The sequence below is a fragment of the Podarcis tiliguerta genome (genome assembly GCF_965153285.1).
Source record: "Podarcis tiliguerta genome assembly, chromosome: 16".
In the NCBI taxonomy this organism is placed as follows: domain Eukaryota; kingdom Metazoa; phylum Chordata; class Lepidosauria; order Squamata; family Lacertidae; genus Podarcis; species Podarcis tiliguerta.
The window spans coordinates 31,629,655-31,646,764 of record NC_139549.1 but is presented as its reverse complement, the minus strand read 5'-3'; the positions used below and the strand labels follow the sequence as shown (position 1 = coordinate 31,646,764).

At 44.5% G+C, this 17,110-nt stretch overlaps 1 protein-coding gene across 22 annotated transcripts in view; it reads left to right on the top strand.

Annotated features, from left to right (window-relative positions):
- Window positions 1–17,110, top strand: part of ARVCF (ARVCF delta catenin family member) — a 595,583-nt gene that overhangs the window by 94,450 nt on the left and 484,023 nt on the right. For all 22 annotated transcript variants that reach the window (XM_083418215.1, XM_083418211.1, XM_083418185.1 and 19 more), the window contains exon 2: window positions 1,934–1,987. The gene's annotated coding sequence lies outside the window, so the exon portion shown is untranslated. The remainder of the gene's footprint in view (window positions 1–1,933; window positions 1,988–17,110) is intronic.

The window sequence follows — 17,110 nt, the reverse complement described above, 5'->3', positions numbered from 1 at the left end:
TTATTACATTTCTATCCTACTTTTTATCCAGTGTGGTGTACACGGTTCTGCCTGTTTCCGTTTATCCCTCACAACAACACTGTGAGGTAGGTTTGGCTAGAGATGATTGGTGACCCAAGGTCACTCAGTGAGCAGGGATTTGAACTTTGGTCTCCAAATACCTGGCCTGACACTGTTCTCAATCCAAAAATGGAGACCAAGCCAACTTTTCTTCTTTCTCCCCCTTAATTAACATCCAGTGTAATAAAAAAGAACTTCAGAGAACCCAAAAGCTTGCTTGCTATTTTGTGACAATTTATGTTTGGTCATTATAAAGATATTGTATGTACTCTGGATTTTGGAATTTTTGTATTCTGGATTTTGGAATTTTTATTGGCCAGGATGCCAATACCTGCCTTTTGCATTCTAAGGAAGAGCTGCTCAGGTAGAGGAATCAAACCTGGAGTAGCCATTACACAGAGTCAGCCAGGCCATCAGTCGTTTCTTTAACAAACCTAGCCAGACTGGGCAGATAAGCTGCAGTACCCTTTTTGTCCATTTTAGAGCGTGGCACTGTGGTCCCCCGTCACGTTGTAACTTCCTTGCATGTCACATTCCTCCACTCCCAAACCAGTTGCTGTTTAGCTCTGCAGCTCTGCAAAAAATAAAATATAATGCAGTATAGTCATTGTAAAGATCATGTTTCTAAATCTTGCTTCCAGTCCCTGAGGACATTTCCTGGTACATTTTCAGATACTTTTTTTGCACCCCTTGGGGACAAGAGCATGCTTGTTTTTTAAAAGTGAAATATCAGATTCTCTGAATTATAAGAAAAGCCTGCTTTGGTGTCACAAAAGTACTTTCATGGAAGTTATCAGTGTGGAACCTTTGACCCTCTAGCCCAGCGGTTCTCAACCCGTGGGTCCTCAGATGTTGTTGGACTACAACTCCCATCATCCCTGAGCTCTGTCCTTGCTAGCTAGGGGTGATGGGAGTTGTAGTTCAACAACATCTGGGGACCCACAGGTTGAGAAAGGCTGCTCTAGACTTTGCTGAACTACAACCCCCTTCATTCCTAGCCATTGGCCATGCTCGCTGAGGCTTATGGGAGTTGTAGTTCAGCAGTACAGAGAGGGCCAAACATTTCCTACATCTGCTCTTCTGATTTTTCTTTAAAATTTAAAAAAGAAGAAGAATGAAGAGACTATAGTGTTAAAAAGCGACTCTCCTGCTCTAAAAAAACTGGATGAAGGAGATTTTAATTGTATTGATTGTGGAAGTAATTAAGGTACTGAAGTGTCCAGGCTAAGAATGTGAACAAGGAAATCCCAGACTCAAAACTGACCGCAATCATGAACTTACTAGGTAGACTGATGCAGACTTCCTTTGATTTGCAATAATCAAAACAAAGCAAAAATGAGACAAAGTCATGCCAAAGTCACATTTTGTACCATCATCAGTTCAAAATATTGGGAACTGTCATGCTGAGTTTGGTGATGTTCTGTTGAGAGGTGGCGAAACGTCTACCAAAAAATGAACAAAGTTTCGCCCAAGTGATGTTTCAGCCCACCATCTTGCTTCAAAATGCTGTCTGGCATGGCACCCCAACATCAACAAAACCTGCTGCCCCCATATTTTGGGTCCTTGTGCTGAGTTTAGCGATGATATCTCAGGAGGCATCCAAACCTCTTAGGGAACAAATGGATGAACCGCTTCTCAAAATTTATTGTAGATTGCTGTAACAGATTTCTTTTAACTCTGTCATTAGTTATATTGGCTCCCTGTATTTTTCAAGAAGTGCAGGAGGGGGGAAGAGACAAAGTGTGCCAAATTAAGGAATAATGATATTTGTGCTGCTGTGGTTTGAAACATAATGCATAAAATAGAAGAAAAAAACCTATTCGCTTTCCCTGTTTTAGGCTAATGGCGTTGTTTTTTTAACTTGTCATTCCAGAATTCTCCTCCTTCATCTCCTGTGGAGCCAGTCTCAAGTTAGAAATCTGATAAGGTAAGAACATTTAGCATGTTTCATTAACAGAAAAGGCCAGACAATGACTTTGGAGTGAATGGTGCCTTTGGGAGAGACCATAACTCAATGTCATGCTCTAAGAAGCGCCTTCATGGACTCAGTCCAAAGAAGGTAAAGTCTTTTACCAAAATACTTAGCCAAGAGTTGTGTAGTCTCAACAAGCCAAGGTCAAGCATAGAGAATCAGTCTTGGTCCAAAACATAATCCAGAAGTTGAGGTCAAGAAACAGTCCAACAGCAATACCACAGGAAGAGTTCCTTGCCAGAAAAGGTGGTATATAAATGTAATAGCACAACACAAATATAAAATAAAATAAAATAGTTCTTTAAGGACTCCGTGTCTGGAACCAAGTCAGGGCTAGTGTGATGCCCAACGCAGGGCACACACGTTGCCTTCAAAAGGACCATATGTTCATTCCCTGGTATTGCCAGTTAAAAGGATCAGGGAGTGTGTGATGGGAAACAACCTTTTACCTGCAGCCTTGGAGAGAGGTCGCCGGACGCAGCAGATAATACTGAACTAGGCTGACTAGAGGGGCGTGGGTGGTGCTGTGGGTTAAACCACAGAGCCTAGGACTTGCCGATCAGAAGGTCGGCGGTTCGAATCCCAGCGACAGGGGAGCTCCCGTCGCTCGGTCTCTGCTCCTGCCCACCTAGCAGTTCAGAAGCACCTCAAAGTGCAAGTAGATAAATAGGTACCGCTCTGGCAGGAAGGTAAACGGTGTTTCTGTGTGCTGCTCTGGTTCGCCTGAAGCGGCTTAGTCAGGCTGGCCACATGGTCCGGAAGCTGTACGCCGGCTCCCTCGGCCAATAAAGTGAGATGAGCGCCGCAACCCCAGAGTCGGTCATGACCGGACCTAATGGTCAGGGCTCCCTTTATCTTTTAGGCTGACTAGAGTGCTGAGTTTAAGGCAGTTTCTTATGAATGGAGAAGGCTAGGCATTGATGGGACATTTGTAGAGGAAGAGTCAGATCTCAATGGCTGAAGACACACTTTGTATGTTGAGGGTCCCTGGGTCATTCCCCATATCAGGTAGAAGATATTGATATTGGGCCAAGCAGAGCCACTATACTGCTCCAAAAAGCCTGCTGGAAATGTTTCTGTTTTCGGAAGCCTGCCCAGAAAACGATTTAGTTAACCTTTGTTTTAAATGTTCTATTGATTTTATCTTTGCGTTTAACGATGGGTTTATGTATATTTGGCTCGTATCTGATGCTTTTGTACTCGGAGGAGAAATTAACGCACCTAAGTTAATCACATTGGATGCAACCCTTTGCTTTTCATTGCTCTGTGCATTTTCGTTGTGTTTGATATATAACTGGACTTGTACACCACCCAGAGATTTGTTTTCTGCAAATGGTTAATAAAGAACTGATGTGAAAGACTTCTGCCTGCCAATCAGATTAGACAAAGTGGGACTCGGTGGACCCAAGATCTCAGGGCAAGATGGCTTATTATGCTTCACAGGGGGTAAGCACTTTGCATCCATGGAAGGGCTTTCGCTAGAGTTTATTACAAGGAAAGTTAAAACTACAGTGGTACCTTGGGTCTCAAACTTAATTCATTCCAGACGTCTGTTCCAAAACCAAAGCGTTCCAAAACCAAGGCTCGCTTTCCCATAGAAAGTAATGCAAAATGGATTAATCCCTTCCAGACTTTTAAAAATAACCCCTGAAACAGCAATTTAACATGAATTTTACTAACGAGACCATTGATCCATAAAATGAAAGCAATAATCAATGTACTGTACTATAAAATAAATAAGACAGTATTGTAGATGATAAAAAAAAAATTCTTACCTGTACCGATGATAGTTATTGTTTGGATGGGGGGCTTTTATCCATTTTGCTGTCAAATCAGTCAGTCAGTCAGTCAGTCAATCAATCAATCAATCAATCAATCAGTAGCTGAACTGGGTTCCACACAGTCACAAAACAAATTAACCGAAAAAGCCTCCAAAACAAAAATGCAAAATAAATAAATAACAATAACAAAAGTGCCAAACTTAATCCGTTCCGGAAGTCCATTTGACTTCTGAAATGTTCAAAAACCAAGTCGCAGCTTCTGATTGGTGCTGGTGCTCTGGAAACAATAGCTGACAGCCACATCGGATGTTCAGCTTCCGAAAAGCATTAAAAAACCGGAACACTTACTACCGGGTTTTTGGCGTTTGGGAACCAAGACGTTTGAGAACCAAGGTGCCACTCTATATCCAACAATGTTTTCCCACTGGCATGCCAACTTATGCAAGTGGACATGCAATAATGGATATAGGGGTTGTAGCCAATGTGGTGTTAAGTCGAAGTCCTTTAGTGGCATATTTGTTCCACTGGCGGAATGTTTCTATGCCAGGAGAGCATAGTTGCGCAGAGGAATGCATAAGCAGAATGCTGGCAAATTTGTTGCATAACAGATGGCGCAGTCTGTTGCATGATGAGTTTCTGCTAGCACAACTATTGCGTTGGACTCCTCTGTTGTGCAGTATTACAGCTTGCCCACCTGATAGCGCAACCATCTTTGCGCCAGCAGACAAGAGAGTGTTGGATGCAGCCTGCAGAATCTACCTGTTACAAAGAGTCAGAAATTGCCTGAGTCCTGTCCCTCAGTGTTCCAGCCCCCCAAAAATAGGTTTGGAAATTCAAAGAGGGTAAAATGTGCTTGATTGTGTTTCAAGGCATAATTTAGGAGACACAGAAGGAATTCAGCATTTCAAAAGAAATAATGTAGACTTAAATACATACCGTATTTTTCGCCCTATAGGACACACTTCCCCCCTCCAAAAATGAAGGGGAAATGTGTGTGCGTCCTATGGGGCGAATGCAGGCTTTCTCTGAAGCCTGGAGAGCGAGAGGGGTCGGTGCGCACCGACCCCTCTCACTCTCCAGGCTTCAGGAAGCTATCCGCAAGCCTTGGGAGCCCGCGGGAGTTCCTGCCGGGCTCCCAAGGTTTGCGGACAGCAGCCTGCAGCCCGAAACCTGGGGAGCGCAGCGCGGCCCGGGCTTCGGGCAGCTCTCCGCAACCCTTTGCGCCGGCCTCCCAGGGGTTGCAGAGAGCTGCCTGCATCCTGAAGCCTGGGGCGCGCCTGGGGGGGAAAAAATATTTCTTTTTCTTTATCCCCCCCCCAAAAAAACCCATAGGTGCGCCCTATGGGGCGAAAAATACGGTAAGTAAAGAGCAAAAAAGAAAGTTAGCTGATGATAAAATTCCAGGTGCTGAACTTGCTACATTCAAGGATTGGCTTCAGTGCAGTTCAGAGGGCAAGGGGTCTTCTCAGCAGGCTAGATGACTTACAGTTGGCTCTCTTGTCTCTCCTCCAGGGTTGGCAGCAATGCACCTTATGAATTGATGATATGTGTGCATGTTATGAATTGATAATAAACTGCATCTAACAGCTTGAGCCCTAAATGTATATTTCCTCAAACACGATGCAACCAGGGATGGAAGGATCTGTTAATTTCAGTTCTGGCTGTTTCTCATTTTGCAGTTTCCGCATTTTCTGCAGCAGTTTTCTTTAAAAATAAATCCTCATGGAAACCCTTCAGCATTTTAGTGCAAATTTCTCCCAATAATTTGTAGGCAGTTTTGACTAATGTAAACACCTTTCAAGCAATTTCCCCTGATAATAATGCATATCTGTATGGCTGTTTTAACTAAACTGTACATTTTTATCTATACTTTCCCCTAATAAGATGCATGTTAGGGCAGGTATTGGGAGTAAGTCAGCAATAACACATAATGTGTCAGTGAAATTAACTCCTTATTCAAAGAAACCAAAGCAGTGCAGGCCTAGTGAGCACAGCAGCTCTTCCCAGTAGGTCTTGCCCCAATGAGGCAGTTGTGAGGACTGAAGGTCCCTGGCTTCCCACCACTCTCTAAGGCTCCTCTTCTCCTGATTCATTCCCAAGCAATCTGAGACTCTTATGTCTTGTCTGTCTCTGCTCATCCCTCTTCATGCCTCTTCTGGTTCTGGGAGACCAGGCTTGAGGGGAGCTGGTAGGTGGGGGAGACTCCCTGTCTTCTTCAGCAGCTGTCAGGGAACTACAGACAGTGAGGGAGGAAAGAATGGGAGGTTACCTGGAAAAATCTCCTTTTCGTCTTCAGAGGAAAGGGAAGTGGAAGAAGGGGGGTCAGAAGGGAGTGATTCTGAGAGGGAGGGGGTACTTCCGAGAGCTAGTGCCTCTCGTCACAGGGGAAGGAGGAGGGGCCTGGGAAGGTGGTTGTGCTGGCTCCACCCCAAGAGGAAAGGCGTCAGACGGAACAACTCTCCATGGTGATCGGATCGCTTTTTTTGAACTGCTTGTAAATACGCCAAGAAGCAATAAAGAGTGTAAAATATGGCTGGGCTTCTGGACTGTTATCTCTCCTGAGCGCCTCAACTTAAGGCAGCTGGCAATTCTGACAGCAGCCTGCCTCCACTCTGGCTCTAGAACCCCCTCTGCTTCCGTTTTTGCTTCTGGGCTGCTCTCTGCTACGGCCTCTTCCTGCTCACTAAGCCCTGTCCCCTCTTCAGCTTTTGACACCTCCTCCTCCTCCCAGTCTGCTACCTCTTCTCCCTCTGACCACTCATCATTGTCCCACCCAGGGCCAGATTTAGGTTTGATGAGGCCCTAAGCTATTGAAGGTAATGGGGCCCTTTATATGTCCATCTGTCCTTTGTCAACAACAAATTTTCGCTGTTTTTCTGTGTTGAATATATGCTCTAGGGTAATTTATGGACCTAATAGGTATCTAAAGCCATTTGCACATAACAAAATATGTATTTTATCAAAGTAATTGTCGAGCTGAAATACAATTAATGAGCAAACTAGTGATATTTTAGGGAGCAGGCTAGCAGGCGGGGCCCATTACTTACATCATAGGAGTCTATACAACACAAAACACTGTTACTGTATGTAGGTTTTAGTTTATTTGTTTTTTAATCTTATATTTTGGAAATGTACATCCAGGTTTTCTTCCTTTAATTTTTTTGGGGGTCCCCAAGAGAGTGGGGCCCTAGGCTATTGCTTGTTTAGCTTATACATAAATCCAGCACTGGTCCCACCACCACTCCCCTGGCTATGAGCCGTCTTCCCCTGGGGGGTGGGTGGGTCCCCAGCTGCCCCCTCCCACCATATTCAGCCAGTCCATGACAATGCATTTCTGTAAACATTGGTTGCAGAATCCTGATAAGTGCAGGTTTTGAAGGATGACTGTTTCTCACATTGTTTTCAGAAGGTGCAGACTTGGTTTTAAATTACACCCGAATCCAGTTTCTCCCAGGTCCCAAAACACAGCCTCTTTGTTTGCTTAGCCAACATGCAAAGTGGGGGGCCCTTCTCTGCCACAACGTAAAACTGCTTCAAATGCACCACCGGCCGGTTGTTTCTTCTGACAGAAGCAATCCTTCAGTTGAGGTGGGCTGGGCCGCGGCTGCCTACATGTCTCCTCGCATCAACGACCCATCAGGAGAATTAAATCACTTTTATTGCTTTTATTGCATTATCTCAGGCCAGTATATGTCTTGCTAGCATTTATTGCCCTTAAAAGTGCAGCAGCTTCAAGGTATTTAGGTTAGGAGTCAGTCTGCCGGGGTTTCTTTGTTGCTAGGCTCAGTTGGAGGGATTCCATGTTAAATGGTAGCGATGGATTGTGAATTATGATTCATGGAGCAGCCTGTGACTTTATAGCTTTTAAGCTCGGAGCTCTTCTGTTGGTGATGGATTTGTTTGGGGCCTTTCCAGTCCCCGGTGTCATTTCGGCTCATCACGTGCCTTCTATTTATTTTTTTAACCAAGGCTCCTTTCCTTGGCATATCAATTCCATTTGATTTCTGGCTTATCCACACTGCTTCTTTTGAAATCTGACTTCCTCTGCAATCTCCCCTTTGCCGTAAGAGCAGCCTCTGTCAGCCCTGGTGCCCTCTAGTTGCCTTGGACAACTGCTTTGCCCCATATATGCCCACTCGGCCACTTCGATCTGTGGAATCAGTGCTATTTTGGGTTCCACAGAACGCTCATTCTGCATTTATAGGAAATTGTTCTTTAAGTGTGGCAGCACCTACATTTTGCTATACAGTGGTACCTCGGGTTACAGACGCTTCAGGTTACAGACTCCGCTAACCCAGAAATAGTACCTCGGATTAAGAACTTTGCTTCAGGATGAGAACAGAAATTGTGCTCCGGTGGCGCGGCGGCAGCAGGAGGCCCCATTAGCTAAAGTGGTGCTTCAGGTTAAGAAGAGTTTCAGGTTAAGTACGGACCTCCAGAACGAATTAAGTACTTAACCTGAGGTACCACTGTACTCTTTTCAATGCCTACTAAAAACATCTTTCTTTAAGTTAGCCTTCCCAGATATGTAGAATGCCAGTGTGTGTGTTTTCATATGATTTTTATCTCATCGTTGATTTTAATTATCTCTTTAATGCTTTAAAGAGTCGTTTTTACTGATAATGTCACCGTGCGTGTGTTTCTGGTAAATCCCTTCGAGTTCTTTTTAAAAACGATCAAGTCATATATAAATCTTATGAAATGAACAACAGACTTGCAAAAGCTCTGGCATAACTCTAATCATGCCATTTGGGGCCTCGGTCTGTAATCTCCAGAAATGGTAAATAATTCCCCATTCCCGCTGAAGCCAAGGGGCCCATGACAGCCAGAAATGTGCAGCTAGGGAGCAGGGATGGAAGGAGCTGTCAATTTCCTCTGCTCCATAAAATGAGCTGCGCTGCTCTGATTGCTTTCGTGGATCTTATAGCCAAGGCTGTCTCTGAAAGCGCCAGATGAGCAAGTTGCCATCCTTTCCTCTTGATTGCGCATCATATAGCAGGCCACGGAGCGTGTCCCATTGCACTCCGTTGCTTCTCCCCGAAAGGAGTACAGATGGGTACTGCTTTATTCAGCCGATGAATTGACCAGATTATAATCGGTTAAAAGCAGTTTGAGCATATATATTTTTTCATGTGCCCTGCATGATCAGGGATCATGGTTTCCAAACCAGTTATCTACCATTGTCATTTATTTGTGTGCTGCCTTTCAATAGTTAAAATTAAATTAAAACAATCCCCACGTAAGTCATAATAAGTTATAACAATAAAGATGCAAAGACGTAATACCAATAACAGCAGAAGTTAAACATCTCCAAAATTAAAAACTTCACTCCAACGAAGTAGGAGTATAGCATCAATAGGAGTATAACAGGGAGAAATGTAAAGTATTGCACTTGGGCAAAAAAAAAATGAGAGGCACAAATACAAGATGGCTGACACCTGGCTTGAGAGCAGTACATGTGAAAAGGATCTAGGAGTCTTGGTTGACCACAAACTTGACATGAGCCAACAGTGTGACGCAGCAGCTAAAAAAGCCAATGCAATTCTGGGCTGCATCAATAGGAGTATAGCATCTAGATCAAGGGAAGTAATAGTGCCACTGTATTCTGCTCTGGTCAGACCTCACCTGGAGTACTGTGTCCAGTTCTGGGCACCACAGTTCAAGAAGGACACTGACAAACTGGAACGTGTCCAGAGGAGGGCAACCAAAATGGTCAAAGGCCTGGAAACGATGCCTTATGAGGAACGGCTAAGGGAGCTGGGCATGTTTAGCCTGGAGAAGAGGAGGTTAAGGGGTGATATGATAGCCATGTTCAAATATATAAAAGGATGTCACATGGAGGAGGGTGAAAGGTTGTTTTCTGCTGCTCCAGAGAAGCGGACACGGAGCAATGGATCCAAACTACAAGAAAGAAGATTCCACCTAAACATTAGGAAGAACTTCCTGACAGTAAGAGCTGTTTGACAGTGGAATTTGCTGCCAAGGTGTGTGGTGGAGTCTCCTTCTTTGGAGGTCTTTAAGCAGAGGCTTGACAACCATATGTCAGGAGTGCTCTGATGGTGTTTCCTGCTTGGCAGGGGGTTGGACTCGATGGCCCTTGTGGTCTATTCCAACTCTATGATTCTATGATTCTATGAAAAAGCTCCTAGGTGTCAGGATGCTGTCAGTGGCTTCCGGCTGGTTGCCTAGGAAAGTATAAAGACAAGGAAAAGTTTCTTACTGTCCTTTTTTAGTTCAGTCCTTACAGAGGGAGGCTGTAGAACCCAGCCTCTTGGATAATGGCATTGTCCTGAGTGAATCTCCAACCCCCCATCTCTCCCTCATTCATCTCCTCTACAGGTACTGCTACCTGCCCTCTGTCTTGGAACTCTTTGCTCTCCTACTTTTATTCTCCCCCCCCCATTTCCCCCCATTTTATAACACAAATAAACAACACAAACAGAAAAACAAACAATACAAACAAATTCTTGTCTTATCCTTATTTTTTCTAAACATTGTTAGGTGAGCTTCCCCAAGTCCGCGCTATCTGATTTTCATTTTGCCTCATCTTTAGCAGCTTACATATATCATAATTTTTCACCATTTTTAATCACACTTTTACCATAAAAATCTTCACATTTTATCCCTTACAAATAATACTATTTTAAAATATGCTGTCTTCTACGTCTAACCCTACAGCCTATATTCACTTCCAAAGCTATTTTAAGATTTAAATATTAACATATTTTTTTCAAATAGTCTTTAAAGTTCTTCCAATCTTCTTCCACCATCTCTTCTCTCTGGTCCTGGAGTTTCCCAGTCAGTTTGGCAAATTCCATATAGTCCATCATCTTCATTGAACTCTTTGCTCTCCTACTTTTAAGGCTCGCCGGGTTCTGGGAGATGGAGGGTCTGGGATGCTTTCTAATGACAATGTGTCAGCCGGGTGTTGCTGTGGCTCTCCCATGATTTCCCAGCTTTCCCCCTCAAGTGCCTCTCAGCTGCAACCTCCCTCAAATCCCTGTTTTATATACTGTCTTCTTCTTCCTCCCTGGAAGGGTCAGGATTGGGGAGGCGGTCTCCACCATTCCTCCTCCTCTGCTGAGTCCCTGACACTAGGCAATACCCCACGCCAAGAGCATCCTGAGCAGTAGGTTCCTGCAGGACTCACAGGTACGATGGTCTCTGGCCTCTTCACCAATACTAGCAGGTGCAGAGGGTGTCAGTCAGGACTCCACCTTCCCAGGACAGGTAGAAATAGGCTAGCAAAGCAGGTATGAGGACTTTTTAAACAACAACAAATTTATTATTTATATGCTACTCACGATTGGAGGGACGCGGGTGGCGCTGTGGGTTAAACCACAGAGCCTAGGACTTGCCGATCAGAAAGTTGGCAGTTCTAATCCCCGTGACTGGGTGAGCTCCCGTTGCTTGGTCCCTGCTCCTGCCAACCTAGCAGTTTGAAAGCATGTCAAAGTGCAAGTAGATAAATAGGTACCACTCCGGCGGGAAGGTAAACGGCGTTTCCGTGCGCTGCTCTGGTTCGCCAGAAGTGGCTTAAGTCATGCTGGCCACATGGCCCGGAAGCTGTACGCCGGCTCCCTCGGCCAATAAAGCGAGATGAGTGCCGCAACCGCAGAGTCAGGCACGACTGGACCTAATGGTCAGGGGTCCCTTTACCCTTTACCTTTACACTTGATTGGGGTGCCCCAGTCACTCTGGATGGCTCCCAACAAAGTATTAAAGACACAATAAAGCATCAACCATTGAAAACTCCCCTGAACATGGCTGCCTCCAAATGTCTTCTAAAAGTTAAATAGTTGTTTATCTCCTGATAGGAGGGCTTTTCACAGGCTGGGCGCCACTACCGAGAAGGCCCTATGCCTGGTTCCCTGTAGCTTCACATCTTACAGTGCGGAACCTACAGAAGGCCCTCGGAGGTGGACCTGAGTGTTTATTATTAATACGAGGACGTTGAAAGAATGGAGTGTGATCCTTGGGCTGAAAAAGCTTCCTCACCACTCCATTAGGGCAGCAGCCCTCTCCTGCTGGACCCCTGACCCCTGGTCCAGTCGTGACCGACTGGGGTTGCGGCGCTCATCTCGCTTTATTGGCCGAGGGAGCCGGCGTACAGCTTCTGGGTCATGTGGCCAGCATGACTAAGCCGCTTCTGGCAAACCAGAGCAGTGCACGCAAACGCCGCTTACCTTCCCGCCAGAGCGGTACCTATTTATCTACTTGCACTTTGACGTGCTTTCGAACTGCTAGGTGGACAGGAGCTGGGACCAAATGACAGGAGCTCACCCCATTGCGGGGATTTGAACCACCGACCTTCTGATCGGCAAGTCCTAGGCTCTGTGGTTTAACCCACAGTGCCACCTGTGTCCCCTGTAGTTCCACCCCAAAGCCAGCATGCTACATCCAGCATGGTATCTTCTGCCTATTGCCTTTGAAGACAGGAGACCCCTTCACATGGAATCCTGCCATGTGCACTGGGCTCAAGGAATTCTTTGTGTTAAATTTTTTCCCAAAGCAGACTTTTCATTCAGACTAATTTAGCATGACAGGACCAATCATTCCACACACACCCCTTTTAACCATACCTTCTCTTAATTAGCAAAAGAGACACATATTTCAAGCTTTATATAGTACCCTGTGGTTCTTCTGCTAACTTTGATGATTTGGGAAAGTGCCTGGGTTTTTTGTTTTTTTTCATCTTCTAATTGGGAAGCCACTGAATGTTGAAACCAGCCTATTATGCAGAGTACTAAATTTCTCAATGCTCTGAAATGTAAAATCGTTAAACGGACATTAAGAAGGGATGGGACAGAGGTCAGTTCCTCCCTTCCCTTTGACAAGGAGAGAGATTTAAGAGGGCTTCTCTAAACATTTTGCTCATAATGGGTAATAATGGTTCCCTCTAATAGCAAACTCAGACGGCTGAGTGCCGACCAGTTTGGTGCCCACCCGCTAAGAAAGTAGGGGCACTTTGCATACTTAGGGTATTATTCTGCATACTTTGCATACTTAGGGTATTATTCTGGTCAGACCTCACCTGGAGTACTGTGTCCAGTTCTGGGCACCACAGTTCAAGAAGGACACTGACAATGGCTAAGGGAGCTGGGCATGTTTAGCCTGGAGAAGAGGAGGTTAAGGGGTGATATGATAGCCATGTTCAAATATATAAAAGGATGTCACATAGAGGAGGGAGAAAGGTTGTTTTCTGCTGCTCCAGAGAAGCGGACATGGAGCAATGGATCCAAACTACAAGAAAGAAGATTCCACCTAAACATTAGGAAGAACTTCCTGACAGTAAGAGCTGTTCGACAATGGAATTTGCTGCCAAGGAGTGTGGTGGAGTCTCCTTCTTTGGAGGTCTTTAAGCAGAGGCTTGACAACCATATGTCAGGAGTGCTCTGATGGTGTTTCCTGCTTGGCAGGGGGTTGGACTCGATGGCCCTTGTGGTCTCTTCCAACTCTATGATTCTATGATTCTATGCCCTTTGCATGCAGAAGTAGCTAACTTTATGAATTAAAAAGAGAGTTACATTTTTAAAACAATTGTCCGCCAGAAACCTAACAATGTTAAGGGCAGTTTTTCTCGGCGCCTAAAGGTGTATGATGAAGGTACCAGGTGAACCACCCTGGAGAGGGCATTCCACAAATGGGGAGCCGCTGCAGAAAAGTCCTGCTCTCATGTTGCCACCTTCTGGAGAAGGAAGCATACAAAGAGGAGCCTCAAAAGATGATCTCAGGATCTGGGTAGGTTCATGTGGAAAGAGGTGGACCAGGACCAGAGAGAGGACTGAGCTTCCTACCTTGTGGAACTCACTGTTGCTAGTGCACCATTCAGAAGACACCTGAAGGCAGCCCTGTTCAGGGAAGTTTTTAATGTTTGATGCATTACTGTATTTTAGTATTTTGTTGGAAGCCGCCCAGAGTGGCTGGGGAAACCCAGCCAGATTGGGGGGGGGGGGTACAAATAACTTATTATTTGAATGTTAGAAGAATGCTGGAATGAAGTTATATGGTTTTAGCAGAAATGTTATAAAGAATTAAGCAAAAACTGATTGTTAATGGGCCAAAGTGAAAAATTTAAGGTTAGATTGTGTTAAGATAAATTATAGAATAAAAAATTGAGAAAGATGGAAAGGATTTGCTGAAATAGCTAATTGAACTAGAATACAAAAAAGGGAGGTGTGAGGAGGTCGACGAAACAAGTAAATGAAAGGTTGAGATATGGAAATATTGGATGTGTTTTTAAATGTTTTTTGTTCTTCTTGTTGTTTTGATGTATTGTTTATTTTATCTTTCCTTTTATTTTTGATGTATTGTTTGTTAAATTTTTTATTGTTTTTTCCCTTTTCCCCCTGTAACTATTAAACTTCTAATAAATATTATTTTAAAAAAACACAAATAACTTCTTCTTCTTCTTCTTCTTCTTCTTCTTCTTCTTCTTCTTCTTCTTCTTCTTCTTCTTCTTCTTCTTCTATTGGGGGATGGATGTGGCCCTTTTAACCTCTCTGTTTGACTCCTGATGAATCTCTCAAGGACATGCCCCCTCACCTGCTCTGCTCCAGGTCCTTAAAGGCTTTTGGCTGGCTGAACTTGCCTGATGGAGGATGGGGAGGTTGTATGTGTGTAGAATCTTTGGGCTTCTGCACTGCTGCGATATAGACTTCCCTCCCATTAATGTTCTATCTAATTTTGTCAGTGGCCCCCTTTGCCTTTTCCTCTCTGACCTCACCCATTGCTTTCATGTTGCCCCTGGAATGTGTCTGCCCCCCCAACCCGAGTCTCCTGCAGGTTCCAGGGTCCTGCGAATCCCGCTCTTAAAACCCAAGAACCAATTTGCTGCATTGGAGGCTAATCAGCATTTAGCTTATAGTTATTAGGATAATTAGGAGGCTCCCCTCTGTCATGAAAATTTTTGGTTGTCACTTTGGAACCAAGCGCTGATTAGTTTTATATTCTTTTCCCAGTGAAAGAATCTGGAGTAATGAATGGTTTATGAGGAAAGCATAAATTGTAAATGTTTGCGTCAGAATCATTTTACAACTTTGCTTCTCTTATTGCCGGCTGATGTAAACTCCCATCCCCTTGGATTACACTCCTTCCAGTCACCCCTGTTTTGGCCTAAAGTCCTCATTAGTTTAGTAGTCTTGCATCTCGGTATTTGCATAAAAGCAAACCATATAAATTGATTGGGGGGGGGGGGAAGAGGAGAGACAAATCTAGAAAATATCATGTTCTGAAATGAGCCCCTCCACAACCTTTGTAGCCTCCCACTGTTTGGAAATTAAAGTTGCAGTTAAAGTGTCATATTTTCCCCCCAAGGGATCCTACTCCCAGTAATCTGTTTTGATTAATTTTGCAGCAAAGCCTTGCCTCTCCCTTTGCCCCCCCCCCCCACTCCTCCAAAAGGCTCATTATATTCTGTAACTGACACAGGAATGTGATGCCTAAGAAAGGAGCTTTGCTCCTTTTTATGTGCAAAAAGTTGAGTAGTGCAATTTTCATATGCATCTGAAATACCACAAGTACATAAATTCAGCCAGGCGTTAGGCATAGCTTGACAGTGATTTGTAAAAAGTAGCATTTTGCAGAGAAGTACACAGGAACACGGGATGTGGGCGGCGCTGTGGGTTAAACCACAGAGCCCAGGACTTGCCGATCAGAAGGTCGGCGGTTCGAATCCCTGCGACGGGGTGAGCTCCCGTTGCTCGGTCCCTGCTCCTGCCAACCTAGCAGTTCGAAAGCACATCAAAGTGCAAGTAGATAAATAGGTACCACTCTGGCGGGAAGGTAAACGGCGTTTCTGTGTGCTGCATCCTGCACAGATCACGTTCGCAACCCTAGCGTCCACTGTATCTTCTACTGTTGCTTACAGTAGGAGTGGTCAGCAAGGCAAGGCAGATCAGAACCCTGAACAGCTCCCAGTGAGCCCTCCTGACCGAACTATCAAAGATGTTGCTTCAACAGAGACCCAGAATCATATGAAGGTTGGGTTCCAGTGGCTCTCCAGGAAACTGGGAGAGTTGTTCCCACAGCTGATTCTGAAGTCACATGCTCCTGCAGGGCTGTGGAGAAGGAGAAGCTACAGGGGAGTCAACCATGAGTCCAGGGATTATGGGAGAACCTTAGGCTGGGCCAGTGGGGCAGTGTAGAAGGGAATACTGAGGTTTCCACCTGAGTCAAATGACCTGTGAGTTGTCTGCATATGAGTCCTCCATGGAGTGACACTGGGGCCAGGATGCAAGCCTCATAACAGTTGCACCCTTGCCTTCTTGGTTGCCTGCAAGGTGGGAATTTCCACCTAAAACCTGAACGGATCTGGATTTTCTACCTTCGACGTTCTCCAAAGATCTTTTGACATTTGAAATATAAAGAGAGTATTATTCCAGAACTTTCTTCAGTGCCCTGAAGCTTTGTTTATTTTTCAGGGCAAAGAAAAGGACCTTCTGTTTAAATCAAAATGTATGGAGATAAATACCTCTTCCAAAAAATGAAAGAGAACTGTTTTTCTCTTCCTTTTTGCCTTGCTAGGACTCAACAGCTCTATCTATATTATCTAGATTTACAGATCTTTGCCTGTTGCAAGCTGCTGAAAAAAAATATAAAAAATTGGCTTGTTTGTCTTGGCTGATGATTTTCTAACCTTGTTGTGAAGGTCATACTGCAAGTTGGCAGGACAGTCTACCTGCAGTATTTAAGTTATGGCTCCAGAGTTTATTATATTACATGTTTTTGATGCATGATGGTATGATCGTCCACTAAGCTCACAAGGTGATTCATGGGACCAAATTTTATAGTGCTTGCACTGCTACCAGAGGCAGTATTATGGTCTTGGCATTATGTGTTATGACTCTACCTTAGAACACAATTCATTTTCATCTGAAACATCGTCAGGGTATCTCTCTGTCTGTGTAAGAAAAAGACTGGGCTTGGGTTTATGACAGAGCTATGCTTCAGCCTTCACTGATAGATTGGAAAAAGAAATGGAAAGGCAAGAACCTTTCAGGCCTGAGGAAAGATCTTAAGGCGCATTATGAAGCTTCAGTATTCTTACATGTTACAACAGTACATTGCACAATCAATACCTGGGGAGTGAAGAGTCAGTTGTGACTGAAAGCTACGCCTTTCCAGGTCTGCTTATTTAGATCTTAGTCATGTGATCAGCTGTTGATCATGTGGTACAGCTGCTGTGGGCCCACCCTCCTTCTCAGTTCAGGTGGGTTCCTTTAGCTTGAGGAACTGCAAGAGGTGTTTGGCAGTGGTTTGAATGGACTATCTCGGAAGGTGGTGGAATCCCTTTCAT